The following is a 27,378-nucleotide window of genomic DNA, read 5'->3' as shown; positions in this document are numbered from 1 at the left end:
TAATGGAGACCCAGTATGGCCCGTCTGCCCCCAGTGGAAATATTTACAGTGCACAGGGACTGAACTCTCACTAGCACGTAGAATGTAGACTCCGGCTTTCACCTGTGAAGAAGTGCACCAGATTCCATTATACACAATCTGTGTCCATGAAAACAATCCTTCCTCTTCGAGTCACCTTACTGGTGTCCAGAGTAATGACTTGTGACACAGGAGGAGACAATGCTTGCTTTCCCACAGTCAGAATGGGATGGATAGCTACCTCTCTCTCTCTCTCTCTCTCTCCCACGCCCCACCCGTTCTCATCAAAACTACCAGTTTCTCTGTGGCTCTTTTGGTCACTGTCTACGATTCTCTGCATGTACCTGTTGACATCTGTCTCTGTTGCCACCCGCCTGCCTGCCCACCTGACTGCCTGCCTGCCTTCCCCTCTCTCTGTCTCTGTCCCAGGCTCTCAGGCTCCACCTGATTTCCCTCGTTTGGTCTCTTTGCCTCCCCTTCGGTCTGGTCCATGCCCGGTTCATGTTTCCCTGCCTCTTTTATGTCCCCAGAGGCAGTGCTGTCTCATGACACGCAATCATATCCATTAGCAAGTGCCCCCATGAAAACCACTCTTCCCATGCTGCCTGGGAACTACTCATTGACAGTTACGTCTCAGGGACTACATGCCTCCATCACTGTGAGGTCAGGAGGCTCTTATGAACCCGCTCCCCATCTTCAGAATATGTGTCCTTGTCTTCAACAGTGAAGCAGTGTGCATGCTACCTCATTCCCCGAGGCCGACCCGCAGTATGGGCCTGTGCTTGTGCGCGTGTGTGTGTGCATGCTTTTAGTCGTTTCTGATGGTGGTATGTGGAAAATTTGACTCCCTGAGCAAAAGTGTTCGTAGGGAAAGTCAATCAGTCTTTGGCGACGCTTCGTATGGTCGCAGGCGGGGTGTTCCTACCTTTGGTGACTCCTCTCCAACCTACCCAGAGAGGGAAGTCCTCAGCACAGCTAGTTCCTAGGAGACCAGACATTAAGGGAACACCTCCTTGGCACCACCAGGCCCTCCTGCTTCCTTGGCCCCTCGCCCTTTTTCTTGACCACCCATTTGAATGGACCGCTCGCCACACGGCTCAGTCTGGCTGCGTTTTCCAAAGGGAGCCATGTTCCTTGCCAAAATTCGAGTCCCTGCTGTCTGGAGCACCCTGAAGAGGAAGCCCCAAGAGCAAGGACTCCAACTGGCATATGGCGCCTTGCGTCTGGACATGGACCCCGAGAGGGAGAATGGATCGAGAGACTCGGACGTACCTGAATTCTGCTTTCTGCAATGCCCAGTTCTCGTGACAGCCGTTCTCTGGTCGCTATCCCGGGGTAGGGGTTCTGTTGAAAGACTGCTTGCAGGGTGTCCTTCTGATTCAGCCTCAGAACAAGCCTCCTCCTTTGCAATGGTCTTGAGAGTCGGCCTGTGGGAGAGAAAAGGGGGAATGTGTCAGGGGCGAATCCATGGAGGTTCAAACCAATGGTACCAGTCCAGCGCTGGTCCTTGTGCCACTTGAAAAATGTCTAAGGCAGGGGAAGACTCTGCATTTGGGACAACCGTGGGTACACCCCAAAAGCCACGCTGAGTGGGACCATGGGTGCTCAAGCTAAGCTGAGGGTCAAGGCTATGGGGATCCCCTCACTACTCGCCAAGGATCCACAGGACGCCATGCAAACAGAAGGGGAGAGCCCTAGAAAAACAGGCTAACGTGACCAAAATGGGTGGAAGGATTTTCCACTTGGGGAGGCCTGGGAAAGTCTTGATGGCTTCTACCAGATTTACCTCGACCTCTATGCTAATGAGAGGAGTGAGGCTTCTGGCCTGTCATTTGCACAGAGTACCTGCGTTTTCAGTATTTGAAAGGAAATGAGACGAAAGCCAGACGAAGCCAGACAAACACACAAGCCAATCCCCGACACAGAACGCACAGGAAGATTGTTTAGAAGATCTAGATTTTTGAGATGAGGACCAGCGTGGTGACCCGTCTGATGGTGCCCACCCACCCACACACCCACAACAGCCCAGTACTCCTCGGAAGATGGGTTTCCCTTTCTAGGCACCGAGGTCATGCTGACTCGCCATGTGCTCCTGCTATTCATTCAGTTGGGCAGCCTTGAAGGGCTTCCCCCACCCCTGTCGTATTTGAGGTTGTGTCTTCCTGGTGGTAAGGGAATAGATGGGTGCTCCTTTCCTGCCTTCTAAGTTGGGAGCCGGCTGTGATGGCCAGGGTGGGTGTGGTTTCAGGCACGTCCAGCACACCCCTGACATCTTGAGTTTCCTGAACTCTCTCCAACTCTAGGACAACACCAACCCTTCTGCAAGGGCTACCTGCTCTAGCAGCTGGCAGCTGGTGACGTAGTGTCATCACCACGTCTCCCCATGGAAGGAGGCAAAGCAAGGCAATGGTTTCGGACCCCTATAGGGGACTTCCTTTAAAAGCGCCCTTCCTTCCTGCCAGCTCCAAGGAAAATCTTTGGACAGCACTCAAGGAACGGATGTGTCACACTGCGGAGTTTGGCTTTCCAGAGACTCCTGCAGTGCCTACCTTGGAGTCCAATTAGAGACAGTTCGAGTGCTCCTGGAATCTCTTTCCCAGGCTCTAGCTTTCAGTTGTGCTCAAAGAAAAACTCTCTTTTTCTTCTATTCCCAATACATACTGGATGTGGATTCTTTCCATGGACACCATAGAAGTTAACCACTTCAAATGGAACAAGAAACCAAAGGGAGCAAATCCGTAACAACAGCAAGAATAGAACATGCAAAGCCAACTCAAAATCCCAAACACGGTCAACTGGAAAAGAGTGTCAGTTTAGTTGGGAACGTTTTCAAACACTCGTGTTCTGTTCACTGCAACCACGGGCTGGGATTTTTGATAGAGAAGCCATTGTCAGGCAACAGGGCTACCAACTTCCATGTCGATTTCAAGAAGGAAAACAAACGAACCAGCAAACCAGAAATATGTACGTGAACTGCCCAAACCAAGGTGCATCCTTTGGCCCAACTGATTCCAGAAACATGTCCCAGCATATCTGTCTGTGCCAATTGGTGGTCATTGGGAAACTTCAATCTTCGTGGTGACCAACCGTTGGGGTGGGGAGGTGCATGAGTGTATTTGGATGATCCAACCCCAGAGCCCAGATGCTGAGGGCAACGTACCTCTGGAGGTGCTGTATGTGACGGACGAGCTGGACGAATCCATGGTGGGAGACCCAAACGGATGGCACGGAAACTGCTGGCCAACCATTCAGTACTCAGAGGCTCAGAATTTATAATGGAGGAGGATGCCCCGCCCCTATTTATGTAAATAGCCTCAGATGGTGGGGAACCCTTCCTTGCAAATTGAGAACCTGGAAGGAATCCCATGAGGCAAGTGGATGTTGGAATGGAAGGCGTGTTGGGAAACTCCCAGGTCCCTTTGAAGCTGCCGGCCTCGTCGTCCTTTCACAGAAAGCTTGGGGTCCAGTGCTCTCTCATTTTCGCACCTTTCCACATTCCACACATACTTTTCCTCTCTGTGGAATTCCCCAACTCTGAGTCCCTCATGCGTAGGTGTGTCACTGTACTTTCCCAAATGCAGAGAGAACCTAGAGCCTAGCTTGCCTCGAGTACATTTCCCACTTCACTCATCACCACCAGGACTTCATTTCCGCCCACTCTAAAAGCATTTACCTGGCTGGTGTTTGAGTTCCCGATAATTCACATACTAAGTTTGAGTGCTTATCGAGGGTCTACTCATGGTCCTCAAGAGTTTGGGACTTTTTCAGAGGTACCCTGAAACCCACCCCTTTGCTCATATGCCATGGAGAAACCAGAGAAAGGGGCAGGCCACAAGTGTAGGTTTCACAAGAATAGGAAATTATTTTCACTGCTTGTCCTCGGCGTCCAGAAGACCAAGGCAGTTTCACATTCACTGGTCAACTGGCATGTGTGCCAAGAAGAAGGAGAATGGGAAGGTGAAAGAGAAGGTGGTGTGGAAGGGGAAGGGGAAGGAGAGGGATATGAAGCTAGTTAGATGATGGATGATGACACAGCTGGGTTTGAAAGGAAAGCTTTGCATTCCAAGGACAGCCATCCCAACATTTTCGGTGCATTTGTGCTGCACAGAATAGAAGAGTTAAAAACAAACCAACCAAAAAACCCCACACAGAAACACAGAACCATCTTTAATGTGTACCTTTGCCGACAAGGTTCTTTTGCCACCACGTGGATTAACATGAGGACAGAGAGCTTATTTAGAAACAGTTGGGAATCAGAGTAATTACACCAGCAATTCGTTAAAATATGGCTGGTGTGTGTGTGTGTGTGTGTGTGTGTGTGTGTGTGTGAGGGGGTGTTTGTGTGATGTGTGTGTTTGATTTTCTGCACCCACTAAGGACGGTTGTCTGCTGGTATCTGTGGATGGATGCCAGCGGGACCAGTAGGTGTGTGCAAGTCTCAGGAGGCCCACGAGGATGTCCTGTGGAGGTGCATGTCTTGGTCCCTCATCTTGAAGTAACTGAGATCAGAAGGAGGCGTGACCATCTTGTTGGATCGGGGTGGTTTTTCCCGAGAATTATGAAGTTTTGGGTGAGATAATCACTGAAACATGGGATTTGCTGGCTCCTCCCAGAAGGCACTGCCTGCCAGACCTGGACCGGCTCCCTCCTGGACAATCCAGGTGGGGAAAGGTTGCTTGGGAGAGCAGAAACTGTGATCTGCATGGCAGCCAGGGAATCCTGAGTGGCCCCAGGTGTGTTTATACACAGGTGGCCTCCCTGTGGAGGAAACGCTGCCCGTTCCTGGGCTCTGAGGTTTCTCTGGAGCAGCCAGCATTGGACAACCAATATGGTAAAGCCCCAGCTCCTAGCTCTAGCTAGAGTCTGTGCAAGTCCTGCCACCCACAAGCATCTCAGTGTTTCCCGGCACACTGTGACCCAGTGTTCCTCCCGCCCTCTTGAAAGCACCAACTTTTCCATAAGCTGTCTCTTTCCACATCTTCAGTCCTACTTGTCCTGAGGCTACCGTGGCCAGATTCTTTCCCCAGAAGCCCTATGCCCCCGGTGTGGCTCTTGAAATTGATGTTTCCTTTCTGCAAAACGAAAGGAAGGAGAAAGAGAGAGAGAGAGAGAGACAGAGAGAGAGAGACAGAGAGACAGAGAGAGAGAGACAGAGAGAGACAGTGACAGAGAGAGAGACAGAGAGAGGGAGAGGGAGAGAGAGAGAAAGAGAGAGGGCTGTATATTGCTCTAGAGCTCTGGAGAAAGGGGAGCCTAAGACTGGGGTGTGACTGGGAGGGAGTTGAGGACTAGATGGATCTGCCGAGATATGCACACATTAGAGCTAGAGACCCAGATGCAGGTGTAGCTAGAGAATCAGATTCATTGTTGTATAGCCATTCAAGTGGCAACTCTCAGATTATTTTAATGTTTCGTGCCACTGACACACCCATGCTGAACATGGGGTCCCCGGATTTAGCCAGTCGAGAATCACTCAACACAGAGTGTATGAGGCACATGTGTTGGAAACTAGTTTTGAAAGAAACAGTGGAAGGGAGGATCTGCGACGACGTTACGATGCCACATGGATTTGGCTTTTCGGTTCATTTGTGCATCACTTTAGTTGTAACTAGGCTTATCTTTTGAGAGGTGTGTGCGTGTAGTGAGTGGCTGTGGACACACAATAGGAGAGAGAGAGGGACAGAGAGAGATTATTTGCCTGCATAATATACGAGGCACAGTGGTTACTATGAACCCTGGCAATGAAAGTTTTTGCAGAGTTCTGTCCTTCTGTACAAAGGTGATGCCCTCGAGGAACCCTTCCACACCATGCACCCAGAAAGCAAGTGAAGGTTGTCACTGTGAGAGTGTTTTCGTGATTCCACTAAGGTGTATTTGTGGCTACAAGCTACGGGACTAGAAACAGGCATCTGGACCATCCTCCCATGCTGTCCCAGGCCAAGGGAGGGATTTTGCCTCCCCAAGGAAACGCAGGAGAATACAAAGCGACCAAAGCACAACCGAGAACTTGAAGTGAGTGCCAAGATTTATTGATTGGATCAATGGAATGTCACATACAACGGGGAAATCCAGTTCAGCATTGGGTCCTCCTCGTTATCCTTGAACGGCTAGAATTCCTTGAGGCTTCAGAGAGGGTGTCCCTTCTGGTGCCCATGCTTCATGGCAGTCTGTGTGGAGCATGGCATTGCTCGTGGGCACACCGCAATTGCTGTCGACAGTCTTCTTGCCTTGGTCTCCCTGCCAGACACTCTCATGAGCGGTGCTTATTCCTTCTTCTTTCTCTCCCCCATGGCTCTGCCTCCCAGGAAAGGAGGCTTGAAAGGGGCTCGGGGGAAGGCGTTCCTTACTCCCCGTAAACCTGTGGCACTGGGGAGCCTGGCAGCATGTCGAGCAGGGCCTGGAGTTCTTCCTCGCTGAGGGGGGCTTCGAGGGTTGCCGCAAGTTCCTCTTCCTCAGTGTCCGCATTCAGAAAAGGGCGTGCCTTGTCCAGAATATCCTCGTCTGACAAGAGTTCGTCCAGGAGGCTTGAGGCGCCTGGAAGGGCTGAGTGCTGGGGCTGTTGCTCCAGCTGGGGAGGTGTCTCTTCACCTGAGGTTGCCTGCTGCTGCCAGAAGTCTGTCTCTGGCGGTGCAGGCAGCCCGATGCCCCCCTGGGCAGGCTGCCCACTGGTGATGAGAGCATGTGTCCCTTCACCCCACGGAACTGTGGCCGGAAGAGGCTGTGGGCTCTGGCATCCCTGAAGTGCTGCCAGGCTGGGCTGGACCAAAATGAACATCGACGGCTGGCCCACACAACACCCAAAGGCAGCCCCTGGCACAAGAAAGGAGGGGGAGAAAACAGGAGTGGCCGCAGCAAATGATTGCATGCTCTCAGGTGCATGAGAGGGAGGATAATGATGAGAGGTGCTATGGACAGTGGGCCAGGGACTTTGGTCCGACGGGGCAGTCACAGCTGATGTGGCATCTGGGCCTTCGGCCAGGGCATTCACAGGCCCACTAGCGCTCTGCTTTGGGTGCCGAGCTCTTCGATTCTGGAACCATATCTAGGGAACCATATGGGGCGATAGGAACATTAGCAGCATGACAATCCAGATCAACTTGCAGCCGCCCCATTCCCGGCCCGCCCCATTCCACCCCGCCCTGCCCTTCTGCGCCCTCCAATCTGTCAGGCCCATGGCAAGTACTGGTGGGCCTCATCTAAGGGCCATTTTCCCTAAAGCTTTCGCCTTGGCTCTTGAAAATTCGGGAGGACGTCAGGGCAACACAGGACCCACCCCACCCCTCCCCACCCCTCCCCACTCCTGGCTTTGAGGAGAGCCCTCATTGCCCAGCTACAACCTCAGGCCCCTCCCTGGCTGCCCAGGACTTCCATTGCCCTCTCCTCTTCTGGAAATGGATGCCTTCAGGTCAGCCCCATTGGCGCATTCATAGGATGAAGGGAACGTCCTCCCAATCCCCCCTCTCCAAGCCTACATATAGCCAGCAGCAACCCGTCGCAAGGGTTAACACTCCTTTCTCTTGGGAGAAGCCAAGTTCCACCCACTGGTGGAGAACTTACCTGGATTCGAGGTTCGGGTATTCCTGTCTGATGAGCCAATTCTTCCCTGGCAGCAATAGATGGAAATCGATCCCTCTCAAAGGCTTGCACAAGGACCCTTGTTTGAGAAGGAGAGATGAAAGTCCTCTTTCGCCTGGCCTCTCTTCCCAAGTTTTCTAAAGAAGGACACACAGAGAAGAGAGGACATTCAGGCCAATTTCAGCACGTTCACAGTAGATCCAGAGTGTTGTATGTAGGAAGTGGTATGTCATAGATTAAGATCGATACATCGATACATCTTATTCAGTGCTATGTGAAAATGCCCCATGTGATGGAAGAAGGGATTTCTGCACATCCAGGCAGGTTCCGGACCCAAAGATTCCAAGCCTTCCTGGCCACGCATCTCCCCACCCTCCAACAGGGGCATGATGATCCTGTGTGGAACAGGAATGGGGCAAGAACCCAAGATATCATGGTATCCTCTCTGAAACGTTCTTGGCCTCCCATGGTCATCCACTTCCAGCGATGATTGTGTCTCATAGAGATGCTCTGGGGAAATGACTTACGAATGCTGGGAACTTACCTCGAGTCAAAGCCTCAGGTGGTGGTGGCCGCAGCGACTGCAACTGCCCTCCTTTGAAGCCATTCTCCGACAGCAATCGGCTCTGCTTTAGGCATCTTCTTCGCTGGTTTTGAAACCAAACCTGGGTACAAAGAAAGCCTTGTCTTTCAATGCTTAGGCATGTACTTCCACGACATATTGCAGGGATGCACCATAAAACAAACGCACAAACGCACAAGCCAGCCAGCCAGCCAGCAACAAGCCGACTAATGGAGACCCAGTATGGCCCGTCTGCCCCCAGTGGAAATATTTACAGTGCACAGGGACTGAACTCTCACTGGCACGTAGAATGTAGACTCCGGCTTTCACCTGTGAAGAAGTGCACCAGATTCCATTATACACAATCTGTGTCCATGAAAACAATCCTTCCTCTTCGAGTCACCTTACTGGTGTCCAGAGTAATGACTTGTGACACAGGAGGAGACAATGCTTGCTTTCCCACAGTCAGAATGGGATGGATAGCTACCTCTCTCTCTCTCTCTCTCTCTCCCACGCCCCACCCGTTCTCATCAAAACTACCAGTTTCTCTGTGGCTCTTTTGGTCACTGTCTACGATTCTCTGCATGTACCTGTTGACATCTGTCTCTGTTGCCACCCGCCTGCCTGCCCACCTGACTGCCTGCCTGCCTTCCCCTCTCTCTGTCTCTGTCCCAGGCTCTCAGGCTCCCCCTGCTTTCCCTCATTTGGTCTCTTTGCCTCCCCTTCGGTCTGGTCCATGCCCGGTTCATGTTTCCCTGCCTCTCTTATGTCCCCAGAGGCAGTGCTGTCTCATGACACGCAATCATATCCATTAGCAAGTGCCCCCATGAAAACCACTCTTCCCATGCTGCCTGGGAACTACTCATTGACAGTTACTTCTCAGGGACTACATGCCTCCATCACTGTGAGGTCAGGAGGCTCTTATGTACCCGCTCCCCATCTTCAGAATATGTGTCCTTGTCTTCAACAGTGAAGCAGTGTGCATGCTACCTCATTCCCCGAGGCCGACCCGCAGTATGGGCCTGTGCTTGTGCGCGTGTGTGTGTGCATGCTTTTAGTCGTTTCTGATGGTGGTTAGTGGAAAATTTGACTCCCTGAGCAAAAGTGTTCGTAGGGAAAGTCAATCAGTCTTTGGCGACGCTTCGTATGGTCGCAGGCGGGGTGTTCCTACCTTTGGTGACTCCTCTCCAACCTACCCAGAGAGGGAAGTCTTCAGCACAGCTAGTTCCTAGGAGACCAGCCATTAAGAGAACACCTCCTTGGCACCACCAGGCCCTCCTGCTTCCTTGGCCCCTCGCCCTTTTTCTTGACCACCCTTTTGAATGGACCGCTCACCACACAGCTCAGTCTGGCTGCGTTTTCCAAAGGGAGCCATGTTCCTTGCCAAAATTCGAGTCCCTGCTGTCTGGAGAACCCCGAAGAGGAAGCCCCAAGAGCAAGGACTCCAACTGGCATATGGCGCCTTGCGTCTGGACATGGACCCCGAGAGGGAGAATGGATCGAGAGACTCGGACGTACCTGAATTCTGCTTTCTGCAATGCCCAGTTCTCGTGACAGCCGTTCTCTGGTCGCTATCCCGGGGTAGGGGTTCTGTTGAAAGACTGCTTGCAGGGTGTCCTTCTGATTCAGCCTCAGAACAAGCCTCCTCCTTTGCAATGGTCTTGAGAGTCGGCCTGTGGGAGAGAAAAGGGGGAATGTGTCAGGGGCGAATCCATGGAGGTTCAAACCAATGGTACCAGTCCAGCGCTGGTCCTTGTGCCACTTGAAAAATGTCTAAGGCAGGGGAAGACTCTGCATTTGGGACAACCGTGGGTACACCCCAAAAGCCACGCTGAGTGGGACCATGGGTGCTCAAGCTAAGCTGAGGGTCAAGGCTATGGGGATCCCCTCACTACTCACCAAGGATCCACAGGACGCCATGCAAACAGAAGGGGAGAGCCCTAGAAAAACAGGCTAACATGACCAAAATGGGTGGAAGGATTTTCCACTTGGGGAGGCCTGGGAAAGTCTTGATGGCTTCTACCAGATTTACCTCGACCTCTATGCTAATGAGAGGAGTGAGGCTTCTGGCCTGTCATTTGCACAGAGTACCTGCGTTTTCACTATTTGAAAGGAAATGAGACGAAAGCCAGACGAAGCCAGACAAACACACAAGCCAATCCCCGACACAGAACGCACAAGAAGATTGTTTAGAAGATCTAGATTTTTGAGATAAGGACCAGCGTGGTGACCCGTCTGATGGTGCCCACCCACCCACACACCCACAACAGCCCAGTACTCCTCAGAAGATGGGTTTCCCTTTCTAGGCACCGAGGTCATGCTGACTCGCCATGTGCTCCTGCTATTCATTCAGTTGGGCAGCCTTGAAGGGCTTCCCCCACCCCTGTCGTATTTGAGGTTGCGTCTTCCTGGTGGTAAGGGAATAGATGGGTGCTCCTTTCCTGCCTTCTAAGTTGGGAGCCGGCTGTGATGGCCAGGGTGGGTGTGGTTTCAGGCACGTCCAGCACACCCCTGACATCTTGAGTTTCCTGAACTCTCTCCAACTCTAGGACAACACCAACCCTTCTGCAAGGGCTACCTGCTCTAGCAGCTGGCAGCTGGTGACGTAGTGTCATCACCACGTCTCCCCATGGAAGGAGGCAAAGCAAGGCAATGGTTTCGGACCCCTATAGGGGACTTCCTTTAAAAGCGCCCTTCCTTCCTGCCAGCTCCAAGGAAAATCTTTGGACAGCACTCAAGGAACGGATGTGTCACACTGCGGAGTTTGGCTTTCCAGAGACTCCTGCAGTGCCTACCTTGGAGTCCAATTAGAGACAGTTCGAGTGCTCCTGGAATCTCTTTCCCAGGCTCTAGCTTTCAGTTGTGCTCAAAGAAAAACTCTCTTTTTCTTCTATTCCCAATACATACTGGATGTGGATTCTTTCCATGGACACCATAGAAGTTAACCACTTCAAATGGAACATGAAACCAAAGGGAGCAAATCCGTAACAACAGCAAGAATAGAACATGCAAAACCAACTCAAAATCCCAAACACGGTCAACTGGAAAAGAGTGTCAGTTTAGTTGGGAACGTTTTCAAACACTCATGTTCTGTTCACTGCAAGCACGGGCTGGGATTTTTGATAGAGAAGCCATTGTCAGGCAACAGGGCTACCAACTTCCATGTCGATGTCAAGAAGGAAAACAAACGAACCAGCAAACCAGAAATATGTACGTGAACTGCCCAAACCAAGGTGCATCCTTTGGCCCAACTGATTCCAGAAACATGTCCCAGCATATCTGTCTGTGCCAATTGGTGGTCATTGGGAAACTTCAATCTTCGTGGTGACCAACCGTTGGGGTGGGGAGGTGCATGAGTGTATTTGGATGATCCAACCCCAGAGCCCAGATGCTGAGGGCAACGTACCTCTGGAGGTGCTGTATGTGACGGACGAGCTGGACGAATCCATGGTGGGAGACCCAAACGGATGGCACGGAAACTGCTGGCCAGCCGTTCAGTACTCAGAGGCTCAGAATTTATAATGGAGGAGGATGCCCCGCCCCTATTTATGTAAATAGCCTCAGATGGTGGGGAACCCTTCCTTGCAAATTGAGAACCTGGAAGGAATCCCATGAGGCAAGTGGATGTTGGAATGGAAGGTGTGTTGGGAAACTCCCAGGTCCCTTTGAAGCTGCCGGCCTCGTCGTCCTTTCACAGAAAGCTTGGGGTCCAGTGCTCTCTCATTTTCGCACCTTTCCACATTCCACACATACTTTTGCTCTCTGTGGAATTCCCCAACTCTGAGTCCCTCATGCGTAGGTGTGTCACTGTACTTTCCCAAATGCAGAGAGAACCTAGAGCATAGCTTGCCTCGAGTACATTTCCCACTTCACTCATCACCACCAGGACGTCATTTCCGCCCACTCTAAAAGCATTTACCTGGCTGGTGTTTGAGTTCCCGATAATTCACATACTAAGTTTGAGTGCTTATCGAGGGTCTACCCATGGTCCTCAAGAGTTTGGGACTTTTTCAGAGGTACCCTGAAACCCACCCCTTTGCTCATATGCCATGGAGAAACCAGAGAAAGGGGCGGGCCACAAGTGTAGGTTTCACAAGAATAGGAAATTATTTTCACTGCTTGTCCTCGGCGTCCAGAAGACCAAGGCAGTTTCACATTCACTGGTCAACTGGCATGTGTGCCAAGAAGAAGGAGAATGGGAAGGTGAAAGAGAAGGTGGTGTGGAAGGGGAAGGGGAAGGAGAGGGATATGAAGCTAGTTAGATGATGGATGATGACACAGCTGGGTTTGAAAGGAAAGCTTTGCATTCCAAGGACAGCCATCCCAACATTTTCGGTGCATTTGTGCTGCACAGAATAGAAGAGTTAAAAACAAACCAACCAAAAAAACCCACACAGAAACACAGAGCCATCTTTAATGTGTTCCTTTGCCAACAAGGTTCTTTTGCCACCACGTGGATTAACATGAGGACAGAGAGCTTATTTAGAAACAGTTGGGAATCAGAGTAATTACACCAGCAATTCGTTAAAATATGGCTGGTGTGTGTGTGTGTGTGTGTGTGTGTGTATGTGTGTGTGTGAGGGGGTGTTTGTGTGATGTGTGTGTTTGATTTTCTGCACCCACTGAGGACGGTTGTCTGCTGGTATCTGTGGATGGATGTCAGTGGGACCAGTAGGTGTGTGCAAGTCTCAGGAGGCCCAGGAGGATGTCCTGAGGAGGTGCATGTCTTGGTCCCTCATCCTGAAGTAACCGAGATCAGAAGGAGGCGTGACCATCTTGTTGGATCGGGGTGGTTTTTCCCGAGAACTATGAAGTTTTGGGTGAGATAATCACTGAAACATGGGATTTGCTGGCTCCTCCCAGAAGGCACTGCCTGCCAGACCTGGACCGGCTCCCTCCTGGACAATCCAGGTGGGGAAAGGTTGCTTGGGAGAGCAGAAACTGTGATCTGCATGGCAGCCAGGGAATCCTGAGTGGCCCCAGGTGTGTTTATACACAGGTGGCCTCCCTGTGGAGGAAACGCTGCCCGTTCCTGGGCTCTGAGGTTTCTCTGGAGCAGCCAGCATTGGACAACCAATATGGTAAAGCCCCAGCTCCTAGCTCTAGCTAGAGTCTGTGCAAGTCCTGCCACCCACAAGCATCTCAGTGTTTCCCGGCACACTGTGACCCAGTGTTCCTCCCGCCCTCTTGAAAGCACCAACTTTTCCATAAGCTGTCTCTTTCCACATCTTCAGTCCTACTTGTCCTGAGGCTACCGTGGCCAGATTCTTTCCCCAGAAGCCCTATGCCCCCGGTGTGGCTCTTGAAATTGATGTTTCCTTTCTGCAAAACGAAAGGAAGGAGAAAGAGAGAGAGAGAGAGAGACAGAGAGAGAGAGACAGAGAGACAGAGAGAGAGAGACAGAGAGAGACAGTGACAGAGAGAGAGACAGAGAGAGGGAGAGGGAGAGAGAGAGAAAGAGAGAGGGCTGTATATTGCTCTAGAGCTCTGGAGAAAGGGGAGCCTAAGACTGGGGTGTGACTGGGAGGGAGTTGAGGACTAGATGGATCTGCCGAGATATGCACACATTAGAGCTAGAGACCCAGATGCAGGTGTAGCTAGAGAATCAGATTCATTGTTGTATAGCCATTCAAGTGGCAACTCTCAGATTATTTTAATGTTTCGTGCCACTGACACACCCATGCTGAACATGGGGTCCCCGGATTTAGCCAGTCGAGAATCACTCAACACAGAGTGTATGAGGCACATGTGTTGGAAACTAGTTTTGAAAGAAACAGTGGAAGGGAGGATCTGTGACGACGTTACGATGCCACATGGATTTGGCTTTTCAGTTCATTTGTGCATCACTTTAGTTGTAACTAGGCTTATCTTTTGAGAGGTGTGTGCGTGTAGTGAGTGGCTGTGGACACACAATAGGAGAGAGAGAGGGACAGAGAGAGATTATTTGCCTGCATAATATACGAGGCACAGTGGTTACTATGAACCCTGGCAATGAAAGTTTTTGCAGAGTTCTGTCCTTCTGTACAAAGGTGATGCCCTCGAGGAACCCTTCCACACCATGCACCCAGAAAGCAAGTGAAGGTTGTCACTGTGAGAGTGTTTTCGTGATTCCACTAAGGTGTATTTGTGGCTACAAGCTACGGGACTAGAAACAGGCATCTGGACCATCCTCCCATGCTGTCCCAGGCCAAGGGAGGGATTTCGCCTCCCCAAGGAAATGCAGGAGAATACAAAGTGACCAAAGCACAACCGAGAACTTGAAGTGAGTGCCAAGATTTATTGATTGGATCAATGGAATGTCACATACAACGGGGAAATCCAGTTCAGCATTGGGTCCTCCTCGTTATCCTTGAACGGCTAGAATTCCTTGAGGCTTCAGAGAGGGTGTCCCTTCTGGTGCCCATGCTTCATGGCAGTCTGTGTGGAGCATGGCATTGCTCGTGGGCACAGCGCAATTGCTGTCGAGAGTCTTCTTGCCTTGGTCTCCCTGCCAGACACTCTCATGAGCGGCGCTTATTCCTTCTTCTTTCTCTCCCCCATGGCTCTGCCTCCCAGGAAAGGAGGCTTGAAAGGGGCTCGGGGGAAGGCGTTCCTTACTCCCCCTAAACCTGTGGCACTTGGGAGCCTGGCAGCATGTCGAGCAGGGCCTGGAATTCTTCCTCGCTGAGGGGGGCTTCGAGGGTTGCCGCAAGTTCCTCTTCCTCACTGTCCGCATTCAGAAAAGGGCGTGCCTTGTCCAGAATATCCTCCTCTGACAAGAGTTCGTCCAGGAGACTTGAGGCGCCTGGAAGGGCTGAGTGCTGGGGCTGTTGCTCCAGCTGGGGAGGTGTCTCTTCACCTGAGGTTGCCTGCTGCTGCCAGAAGTCTGTCTCTGGCGGTGCAGGCAGCCCGATGACCCCCTGGGCGGACTGCCCACTGGTGATGAGGGCATGTGTCCCTTCACCCCATGGAACTGTGGCCGGAAGACGCTGTGGGTTCTGGCATCCCTGAAGTGCTGCCAGGCTGGGCTGGACCATGATGAATATCGATGGCTGGCCCACACAGCACCCAAAGGCAGCCCCTGGCACAAGAAAGGAGGGGGAGAAAACAAGAGTCGCCGCAGCAAATGATTGCATGCTCTCAGGTGCATGAGAGGGAGGATAATTATGAAAGGTGCTATGGACAGTGGGCCAGGGACTTTGGTCCGACGGGGCAGTCACGGCTGATGTGGCATCTGGGCCTTCGGCCAGGGCATTCACAGGCCCACTAGCGCTCTGCTTTGGGTGCCAAGCTCTTCGTTTCTGGAACCATATCTAGGGAACCATATGGGGCGACAGGAACATTAGCAGCGTGACAATCCAGATCAACTTGCAGCCGCCCCATTCCCGGCCCACCCCAGTCCACCCCACCCTGCCCTTCTGCGCCCTCCAATCTGTCAGGCCCATGGCAAGTACTGGTGGGCCTCATCTAAGGGCCATTTTCCCTAAAGATTTCGCCTTGGCTATTGAAAATGCGGGAGGACGTCAGAGCAACACAGGACCCACCCCACCCCTCCCCACCCCTCCCCACCCCTGGCTTTGAGGAGAGCCCTCATTGCCCAGCTACAACCTCAGGCCCCTCCCTGGCTGCCCAGGACTTCCATTGCCCTCTCCTCTTCTGGAAATGGATGCCTTCAGGTCAGCCCCATTGGCGCATTCATAGGATGAAGGGAACGTCCTCCCAATCCCCCCTCTCCAAGCCTACATATAGCCAGCAGCAACCCGTCGCAAGGGTTAACACTCCTTTCTCTTGGGAGAAGCCAAGTTCCACCCACTGGTGGAGAACTTACCTGGATTCGAGGTTCGGGTATTCCTGTCTGATGAGCCAATTCTTCCCTGGCAGCAATAGATGGAAATCGATCCCTCTCAAAGGCTTGCACAAGAACCCTTGTTTGAGAAGGAGAGATGAAAGTCCTCTTTCGCCTGGCCTCTCTTCCCAAGTTTTCTAAAGAAGGACACACAGAGAAGAGAGGACATTCAGGCCAATTTCAGCACGTTCACAGTAGATCCAGTGTGTTGTATGTAGGAAGTGGTATGTCATAGATTAAGATCGATACATCGATACATCTTATTCAGTGCTATGTGAAAATGCCCCATGTGATGGAAGAAGGGATTTCTGCACATCCAGGCAGGTTCCGGACCCAAAGATTCCAAGCTTTCCTGGCGATGCATCTCCCCACCCTCCAACAGGGGCATGATGATCCTGTGTGGAACAGGAATGGGGCAAGAACCCAAGATATCATGGTATCCTCTCTGAAGCGTTCTTGGCCTTCCATGGTCATCCACGTCCAGTGATGATTCTTTCTCATAGAGATGCTCTGGGGAAATGACTTACGAATGCTGGGAACTTACCTCGAGTCAAAGCCTCAGGTGGTGGCGGCCCCAGCGACTGCGACTGCCCCCCTTTGAAGCCATTCTCCGACAGCAATCGGCTCTGCTTTAGGCATCTTCTTCGCTGGTTTTGAAACCAAACCTGGGTACAAAGAAAGAAAGCCTTGTCTTTCAATGCTTAGGCACGTACTTCCATGACCTATTGCAGGGATGCACCATAAAACAAACGCACAAACGCACAAGCCAGCCAGCCAGCCAGCAACAAGCCGACTAATGGAGACCCAGTATGGCCCGTCTGCCCCCAGTGGAAATATTTACAGTGCACAGGGACTGAACTCTCACTAGCACGTAGAATGTAGACTCCGGCTTTCACCTGTGAAGAAGTGCACCAGATTCCATTATACACAATCTGTGTCCATGCAAACAATCCTTCCTCTTCGAGTCACCTTACTGGTGTCCAGAGTAATGACTTGTGACACAGGAGGAGACAATGCTTGCTTTCCCACAGTCAGAATGGGATGGATAGCTACCTCTCTCTCTCTCTCTCTCTCTCCCACGCCCCACCCGTTCTCATCAAAACTACCAGTTTCTCTGTGGCTCTTTTGGTCACTGTCTACGATTCTCTGCATGTACCTGTTGACATCTGTCTCTGTTGACACCCGCCTGCCTGCCCACCTGACTGCCTGCCTGCCTTCCCCTCTCTCTGTCTCTGTCCCAGGCTCTCAGGCTCCACCTGCTTTCCCTCATTTGGTCTCTTTGCCTCCCCTTCGGTCTGGTCCATGCCCGGTTCATGTTTCCCTGCCTCTCTTATGTCCCCAGAGGCAGTGCTGTCTCATGACACGCAATCATATCCATTAGCAAGTGCCCCCATGAAAACCACTCTTCCCATGCTGCCTGGGAACTACTCATTGACAGTTACTTCTCAGGGACTACATGCCTCCATCACTGTGAGGTCAGGTGGCTCTTATGAACCCACTCCCCATCTTCAGAATATGTGTCCTTGTCTTCAACAGTGAAGCAGTGTGCATGCTACCTCATTCCCCGAGGCCGACCCGCAGTATGGGCCTGTGCTTGTGCGCGTGTGTGTGTGCATGCTTTTAGTCGTTTCTGATGGTGGTTAGTGGAAAATTTGACTCCCTGAGCAAAAGTGTTCGTAGGGAAAGTCAATCAGTCTTTGGCGACGCTTCGTATGGTCGCAGGCGGGGTGTTCCTACCTTTGGTGACTCCACTCCAACCTACCCAGAGAGGGAAGTCTTCAGCACAGCTAGTTCCTAGGAGACCAGCCATTAAGAGAACACCTCCTTGGCACCACCAGGCCCTCCTGCTTCCTTGGCCCCTCGCCCTTTTTCTTGACCACCCTTTTGACTGGACCGCTCACCACACGGCTCAGTCTGGCTGCGTTTTCCAAAGGGAGCCATGTTCCTTGCCAAAATTCGAGTCCCTGCTGTCTGGAGCACCCCGAAGAGGAAGCCCCAAGAGCAAGGACTCCAACTGGCATATGGCGCCTTGCGTCTGGACGTGGACCCCGAGAGGGAGAATGGATCGAGAGACTCGGACGTACCTGAATTCTGCTTTCTGCAATGCCCAGTTCTCGTGAATGGCATTCACTGGTCGCTATCCCGGGGTAGGGCTTCTGTTGAAAGACTGCTTGCAGGGTGTCCTTCTGATTCAGCCTCAGAACAAGGCTCCTCCTTTGCAATGGTCTTGAGAGTCGGCCTGTGGGAGAGAAAAGGGGGAATGTGTCAGGGGCGAATCCATGGAGGTTCAAACCAATGGTACCAGTCCAGCGCTGGTCCTTGTGCCACTTGAAAAATGTCTAAGGCAGGGGAAGACTCTGCATTTGGGACAACCGTGGGTACACCCTGAAAGCCACGCTGAGTGGGACCATGGGTGCTCAAGCTAAGCTGAGGGTCAAGGCTATGGGGATCCCCTCACTACTCGCCAAGGATCCACAGGACGCCATGCAAACAGAAGGGGAGAGCCCTAGAAAAACAGGCTAACGTGACCAAAATGGGTGGAAGGATTTTCCACTTGGGGAGGCCTGGGAAAGTCTTGATGGCTTCTACCAGATTTACCTCGACCTCTATGCTAATGAGAGGAGTGAGGCTTCTGGCCTGTCATTTGCACAGAGTACCTGCGTTTTCACTATTTGAAAGGAAATGAGACGAAAGCCAAACGAAGCCAGACAAACACACAAGCCAACCCCCGACACAGAACGCACAAGAAGATTGTTTAGAAGATCTAGATTTTTTGAGATAAGGACCAGCGTGGTGACCCGTCTGATGGTGCCCACCCACCCACACACCCACAACAGCCCAGTACTCCTCGGAAGATGGGTTTCCCTTTCTAGGCACCGAGGTCATGCTGACTCGCCGTGTGCTCCTGCTATTCATTCAGTTGGGCAGCCTTGAAGGGCTTCCCCCACCCCTGTCGTATTTGAGGTTGCGTCTTCCTGGTGGTAAGGGAATAGATGGGTGCTCCTTTCCTGCCTTCTAAGTTGGGAGCCGGCTGTGATGGCCAGGGTGGGTGTGGTTTCAGGCACGTCCAGCACACCCCTGACATCTTGAGTTTCCTGAACTCTCTCCAACTCTAGGACAACACCAACCCTTCTGCAAGGGCTACCTGCTCTAGCAGCTGGCAGCTGGTGACGTAGTGTCATCACCACGTCTCCCCATGGAAGGAGGCAAAGCAAGGCAATGGTTTCGGACCCCTATAGGGGACTTCCTTTAAAAGCGCCCTTCCTTCCTGCCAGCTCCAAGGAAAATCTTTGGACAGCACTCAAGGAACGGATGTGTCACACTGCGGAGTTTGGCTTTCCAGAGACTCCTGCAGTGCCTACCTTGGAGTCCAATTAGAGACAGTTCGAGTGCTCCTGGAATCTCTTTCCCAGGCTCTAGCTTTCAGTTGTGCTCAAAGAAAAACTCTCTTTTTCTTCTATTCCCAATACATACTGGATGTGGATTCTTTCCATGGACACCATAGAAGTTAACCACTTCAAATGGAACATGAAACCAAAGGGAGCAAATCCGTAACAACAGCAAGAATAGAACATGCAAAACCAACTCAAAATCCCAAACACGGTCAACTGGAAAAGAGTGTCAGTTTAGTTGGGAACGTTTTCAAACACTCGTGTTCTGTTCACTGCAAGCACGGGCTGGGATTTTTGATAGAGAAGCCATTGTCAGGCAACAGGGCTACCAACTTCCATGTCGATGTCAAGAAGGAAAACAAACGAACCAGCAAACCAGAAATATGTACGTGAACTGCCCAAACCAAGGTGCATCCTTTGGCCCAACTGATTCCAGAAACATGTCCCAGCATATCTGTCTGTGCCAATTGGTGGTCATTGGGAAACTTCAATCTTCGTGGTGACCAACCGTTGGGGTGGGGAGGTGCATGAGTGTATTTGGATGATCCAACCCCAGAGCCCAGATGCTGAGGGCAACGTACCTCTGGAGGTGCTGTATGTGACGGACGAGCTGGACGAATCCATGGTGGGAGACCCAAACGGATGGCACGGAAACTGCTGGCCAGCCGTTCAGTACTCAGAGGCTCAGAATTTATAATGGAGGAGGATGCCCCGCCCCTATTTATGTAAATAGCCTCAGATGGTGGGGAACCCTTCCTTGCAAATTGAGAACCTGGAAGGAATCCCATGAGGCAAGTGGATGTTGGAATGGAAGGCGTGTTGGGAAACTCCCAGGTCCTGTGGAAGCTTCAGGCCTCGTCGTCCTTTCACAGAAAGCTTGGGGTCCAGTGCTCTCTCATTTTCGCACCTTTCCACATTCCACACATACTTTTGCTCTCTGTGGAATTCCCCAACTCTGAGTCCCTCATGCGTAGGTGTGTCACTGTACTTTCCCAAATGCAGAGAGAACCTAGAGCCTAGCTTGCCTCGAGTACATTTCCCACTTCACTCATCACCACCAGGACGTCATTTCCGCCCACTCTAAAAGCATTTACCTGGCTGGTGTTTGAGTTCCCGATAATTCACATACTAAGTTTGAGTGCTTATCGAGGGTCTACCCATGGTCCTCAAGAGTTTGGGACTTTTTCAGAGGTACCCTGAAACCCACCCCTTTGCTCATATGCCATGGAGAAACCAGAGAAAGGGGCGGGCCACAAGTGTAGGTTTCACAAGAATAGGAAATTATTTTCACTGCTTGTCCTCGGCGTCCAGAAGACCAAGGCAGTTTCACATTCACTGGTCAACTGGCATGTGTGCCAAGAAGAAGGAGAATGGGAAGGTGAAAGAGAAGGTGGTGTGGAAGGGGAAGGGGAAGGAGAGGGATATGAAGCTAGTTAGATGATGGATGATGACACAGCTGGGTTTGAAAGGAAAGCTTTGCATTCCAAGGACAGCCATCCCAACATTTTCGGTGCATTTGTGCTGCACAGAATAGAAGAGTTAAAAACAAACCAACCAAAAAAACCCACACAGAAACACAGAGCCATCTTTAATGTGTTCCTTTGCCAACAAGGTTCTTTTGCCACCACGTGGATTAACATGAGGACAGAGAGCTTATTTAGAAACAGTTGGGAATCAGAGTAATTACACCAGCAATTCGTTAAAATATGGCTGGTGTGTGTGTGTGTGTGTGTGTGTGTGTGTGTGTGTGAGGGGGTGTTTGTGTGATGTGTGTGTTTGATTTTCTGCACCCACTAAGGACGGTTGTCTGCTGGTATCTGTGGATGGATGCCAGCGGGACCAGTAGGTGTGTGCAAGTCTCAGGAGGCCCACGAGGATGTCCTGTGGAGGTGCATGTCTTGGTCCCTCATCTTGAAGTAACTGAGATCAGAAGGAGGCGTGACCATCTTGTTGGATCGGGGTGGTTTTTCCCGAGAATTATGAAGTTTTGGGTGAGATAATCACTGAAACATGGGATTTGCTGGCTCCTCCCAGAAGGCACTGCCTGCCAGACCTGGACCGGCTCCCTCCTGGACAATCCAGGTGGGGAAAGGTTGCTTGGGAGAGCAGAAACTGTGATCTGCATGGCAGCCAGGGAATCCTGAGTGGCCCCAGGTGTGTTTATACACAGGTGGCCTCCCTGTGGAGGAAACGCTGCCCGTTCCTGGGCTCTGAGGTTTCTCTGGAGCAGCCAGCATTGGACAACCAATATGGTAAAGCCCCAGCTCCTAGCTCTAGCTAGAGTCTGTGCAAGTCCTGCCACCCACAAGCATCTCAGTGTTTCCCGGCACACTGTGACCCAGTGTTCCTCCCGCCCTCTTGAAAGCACCAACTTTTCCATAAGCTGTCTCTTTCCACATCTTCAGTCCTACTTGTCCTGAGGCTACCGTGGCCAGATTCTTTCCCCAGAAGCCCTATGCCCCCGGTGTGGCTCTTGAAATTGATGTTTCCTTTCTGCAAAACGAAAGGAAGGAGAAAGAGAGATAGAGAGAGAGACAGAGAGAGAGAGACAGAGAGAGAGAGACAGAGAGAGACAGTGACAGAGAGAGAGACAGAGAGAGGGAGAGGGAGAGAGAGAGAAAGAGAGAGGGCTGTATATTGCTCTAGAGCTCTGGAGAAAGGGGAGCCTAAGACTGGGGTGTGACTGGGAGGGAGTTGAGGACTAGATGGATCTGCCGAGATATGCACACATTAGAGCTAGAGACCCAGATGCAGGTGTAGCTAGAGAATCAGATTCATTGTTGTATAGCCATTCAAGTGGCAACTCTCAGATTATTTTAATGTTTCGTGCCACTGACACACCCATGCTGAACATGGGGTCCCCGGATTTAGCCAGTCGAGAATCACTCAACACAGAGTGTATGAGGCACATGTGTTGGAAACTAGTTTTGAAAGAAACAGTGGAAGGGAGGATCTGCGACGACGTTACGATGCCACATGGATTTGGCTTTTCAGTTCATTTGTGCATCACTTTAGTTGTAACTAGGCTTATCTTTTGAGAGGTGTGTGCGTGTAGTGAGTGGCTGTGGACACACAATAGGAGAGAGAGAGGGACAGAGAGAGATTATTTGCCTGCATAATATACGAGGCACAGTGGTTACTATGAACCCTGGCAATGAAAGTTTTTGCAGAGTTCTGTCCTTCTGTACAAAGGTGATGCCCTCGAGGAACCCTTCCACACCATGCACCCAGAAAGCAAGTGAAGGTTGTCACTGTGAGAGTGTTTTCGTGATTCCACTAAGGTGTATTTGTGGCTACAAGCTACGGGACTAGAAACAGGCATCTGGACCATCCTCCCATGCTGTCCCAGGCCAAGGGAGGGATTTCGCCTCCCCAAGGAAACGCAGGAGAATACAAAGTGACCAAAGCACAACCGAGAACTTGAAGTGAGTGCCAAGATTTATTGATTGGATCAATGGAATGTCACATACAACGGGGAAATCCAGTTCAGCATTGGGTCCTCCTCGTTATCCTTGAACGGCTAGAATTCCTTGAGGCTTCAGAGAGGGTGTCCCTTCTGGTGCCCATGCTTCATGGCAGTCTGTGTGGAGCATGGCATTGCTCGTGGGCACAGCGCAATTGCTGTCGAGAGTCTTCTTGCCTTGGTCTCCCTGCCAGACACTCTCATGAGCGGCGCTTATTCCTTCTTCTTTCTCTCCCCCATGGCTCTGCCTCCCAGGAAAGGAGGCTTGAAAGGGGCTCGGGGGAAGGCGTTCCTTACTCCCCCTAAACCTGTGGCACTGGGGAGCCTGGCAGCATGTCGAGCAGGGCCTGGAATTCTTCCTCGCTGAGGGGGGCTTCGAGGGTTGCCGCAAGTTCCTCTTCCTCACTGTCCGCATTCAGAAAAGGGCGTGCCTTGTCCAGAATATCCTCCTCTGACAAGAGTTCGTCCAGGAGACTTGAGGCGCCTGGAAGGGCTGAGTGCTGGGGCTGTTGCTCCAGCTGGGGAGGTGTCTCTTCACCTGAGGTTGCCTGCTGCTGCCAGAAGTCTGTCTCTGGCGGTGCAGGCAGCCCGATGACCCCCTGGGCGGGCTGCCCACTGGTGATGAGGGCATGTGTCCCTTCACCCCATGGAACTGTGGCCGGAAGACGCTGTGGGTTCTGGCATCCCTGAAGTGCTGCCAGGCTGGGCTGGACCATGATGAATATCGATGGCTGGCCCACACAGCACCCAAAGGCAGCCCCTGGCACAAGAAAGGAGGGGGAGAAAACAAGAGTCGCCGCAGCAAATGATTGCATGCTCTCAGGTGCATGAGAGGGAGGATAATGATGAGAGGTGCTATGGACAGTGGGCCAGGGACTTTGGTCCGACGGGGCAGTCACGGCTGATGTGGCATCTGGGCCTTCGGCCAGGGCATTCACAGGCCCACTAGCGCTCTGCTTTGGGTGCCAAGCTCTTCGTTTCTGGAACCATATCTAGGGAACCATATGGGGCGACAGGAACATTAGCAGCGTGACAATCCAGATCAACTTGCAGCCGCCCCATTCCCGGCCCACCCCAGTCCACCCCACCCTGCCCTTCTGCGCCCTCCAATCTGTCAGGCCCATGGCAAGTACTGGTGGGCCTCATCTAAGGGCCATTTTCCCTAAAGATTTCGCCTTGGCTATTGAAAATGCGGGAGGATGTCAGAGCAACACAGGACCCACCCCACCCCTCCCCACCCCTCCCCACTCCTGGCTTTGAGGAGAGCCGTCATAGCCCAGCTACAACCTCAGGCCCCTCCCTGGCTGCCCAGGACTTCCATTGCCCTCTCCTCTTCTGGAAATGGATGCCTTCAGGTCAGCCCCATTGGCGCATTCATAGGATGAAGGGAACGTCCTCCCAATCCCCCCTCTCCAAGCCTACATATAGCCAGCAGCAACCCGTCGCAAGGGTTAACACTCCTTTCTCTTGGGAGAAGCCAAGTTCCACCCACTGGTGGAGAACTTACCTGGATTCGAGGTTCGGGTATTCCTGTCTGATGAGCCAATTCTTCCCTGGCAGCAATAGATGGAAATCGATCCCTCTCAAAGGCTTGCACAAGGACCCTTGTTTGAGAAGGAGAGATGAAAGTCCTCTTTCGCCTGGCCTCTCTTCCCAAGTTTTCTAAAGAAGGACACACAGAGAAGAGAGGACATTCAGGCCAATTTCAGCACGTTCACAGTAGATCCAGTGTGTTGTATGTAGGAAGTGGTATGTCATAGATTAAGATCGATACATCGATACATCTTATTCAGTGCTATGTGAAAATGCCCCATGTGATGGAAGAAGGGATTTCTGCACATCCAGGCAGGTTCCGGACCCAAAGATTCCAAGCTTTCCTGGCGATGCATCTCCCCACCCTCCAACAGGGGCATGATGATCCTGTGTGGAACAGGAATGGGGCAAGAACCCAAGATATCATGGTATCCTCTCTGAAGCGTTCTTGGCCTTCCATGGTCATCCACGTCCAGTGATGATTCTTTCTCATAGAGATGCTCTGGGGAAATGACTTACGAATGCTGGGAACTTACCTCGAGTCAAAGCCTCAGGTGGTGGCGGCCCCAGCGACTGCGACTGCCCCCCTTTGAAGCCATTCTCCGACAGCAATCGGCTCTGCTTTAGGCATCTTCTTCGCTGGTTTTGAAACCAAACCTGGGTACAAAGAAAGAAAGCCTTGTCTTTCAATGCTTAAGCACGTACTTCCATGACCTATTGCAGGGATGCACCATAAAACAAACGCACAAACGCACCAGCCAGCCAGCCAGCCAGCCACAAGCCGACTAATGGAGACCCAGTATGGCCCGTCTGCCCCCAGTGGAAATATTTACAGTGCACAGGGACTGAACTCTCACTAGCACGTAGAATGTAGACTCCGGCTTTCACCTGTGAAGAAGTGCACCAGATTCCATTATACACAATCTGTGTCCATGCAAACAATCCTTCCTCTTCGAGTCACCTTACTGGTGTCCAGAGTAATGACTTGTGACACAGGAGGAGACAATGCTTGCTTTCCCACAGTCAGAATGGGATGGATAGCTACCTCTCTCTCTCTCTCTCTCTCTCCCACGCCCCACCCGTTCTCATCAAAACTACCAGTTTCTCTGTGGCTCTTTTGGTCACTGTCTACGATTCTCTGCATGTACCTGTTGACATCTGTCTCTGTTGCCACCCGCCTGCCTGCCCACCTGACTGCCTGCCTGCCTTCCCCTCTCTCTGTCTCTGTCCCAGGCTCTCAGGCTCCACCTGCTTTCCCTCGTTTGGTCTCTTTGCCTCCCCTTCGGTCTGGTCCATGCCCGGTTCATGTTTCCCTGCCTCTCTTATGTCCCCAGAGGCAGTGCTGTCTCATGACACGCAATCATATCCATTAGCAAGTGCCCCCATGAAAACCACTCTTCCCATGCTGCCTGGGAACTACTCATTGACAGTTACTTCTCAGGGACTACATGCCTCCATCACTGTGAGGTCAGGTGGCTCTTATGAACCCACTCCCCATCTTCAGAATATGTGTCCTTGTCTTCAACAGTGAAGCAGTGTGCATGCTACCTCATTCCCCGAGGCCGACCCGCAGTATGGGCCTGTGCTTGTACGCGTGTGTGTGTGCATGCTTTTAGACGTTTCTGATGGTGGTGTGTGGAAAATTTGACACCCTGAGCAAAAGTGTTCGTAGGGAAAGTCAATCAGTCTTTGGCGACGCTTCGTATGGTCGCAGGCGGCGTGTTCCTACATTTGGTGACTCCTCTCCAACCTACCCAGAGAGGGAAGTCTTCAGCACAGCTAGTTCCTAGGAGACCAGCCATTAAGGGAACACCTCCTTGGCACCACCAGGCCCTCCTGCTTCCTTGGCCCCTCGCCCTTTTTCTTGACCACCCATTTGAATGGACCGCTCGCCACACGGCTCAGTCTGGCTGCGTTTTCCAAAGGGAGCCACGTTCCTTGCCAAAATTCGAGTCCCTGCTGTCTGGAGCACCCCGAAGAGGAAGCCCCAAGAGCAAGGACTCCAACTGGCATATGGCGCCTTGCGTCTGGACGTGGACCCCGAGAGGGAGAATGGATCGAGAGACTCGGACGTACCTGAATTCTGCTTTCTGCAATGCCCAGTTCTCGTGAATGGCATTCACTGGTCGCTATCCCGGGGTAGGGCTTCTGTTGAAAGACTGCTTGCAGGGTGTCCTTCTGATTCAGCCTCAGAACAAGCCTCCTCCTTTGCAATGGTCTTGAGAGTCGGCCTGTGGGAGAGAAAAGGGGGAATGTGTCAGGGGCGAATCCATGGAGGTTCAAACCAATGGTACCAGTCCAGCGCTGGTCCTTGTGCCACTTGAAAAATGTCTAAGGCAGGGGAAGACTCTGCATTTGGGACAACCGTGGGTACACCCTGAAAGCCACGCTGAGTGGGACCATGGGTGCTCAAGCTAAGCTGAGGGTCAAGGCTATGGGGATCCCCTCACTACTCGCCAAGGATCCACAGGACGCCATGCAAACAGAAGGGGAGAGCCCTAGAAAAACAGGCTAACGTGACCAAAATGGGTGGAAGGATTTTCCACTTGGGGAGGCCTGGGAAAGTCTTGATGGCTTCTACCAGATTTACCTCGACCTCTATGCTAATGAGAGGAGTGAGGCTTCTGGCCTGTCATTTGCACAGAGTACCTGCGTTTTCACTATTTGAAAGGAAATGAGACGAAAGCCAAACGAAGCCAGACAAACACACAAGCCAACCCCCGACACAGAACGCACAAGAAGATTGTTTAGAAGATCTAGATTTTTTGAGATAAGGACCAGCGTGGTGACCCGTCTGATGGTGCCCACCCACCCACACACCCACAACAGCCCAGTACTCCTCGGAAGATGGGTTTCCCTTTCTAGGCACCGAGGTCATGCTGACTCGCCGTGTGCTCCTGCTATTCATTCAGTTGGGCAGCCTTGAAGGGCTTCCCCCACCCCTGTCGTATTTGAGGTTGCGTCTTCCTGGTGGTAAGGGAATAGATGGGTGCTCCTTTCCTGCCTTCTA

The sequence above is a fragment of the Mesoplodon densirostris genome, chromosome 5 (genome assembly GCF_025265405.1).
Source record: "Mesoplodon densirostris isolate mMesDen1 chromosome 5, mMesDen1 primary haplotype, whole genome shotgun sequence".
In the NCBI taxonomy this organism is placed as follows: domain Eukaryota; kingdom Metazoa; phylum Chordata; class Mammalia; order Artiodactyla; family Ziphiidae; genus Mesoplodon; species Mesoplodon densirostris.
The sequence above is the reverse complement of the archived record's forward strand: the minus strand, read 5'-3'. Positions refer to the sequence as shown.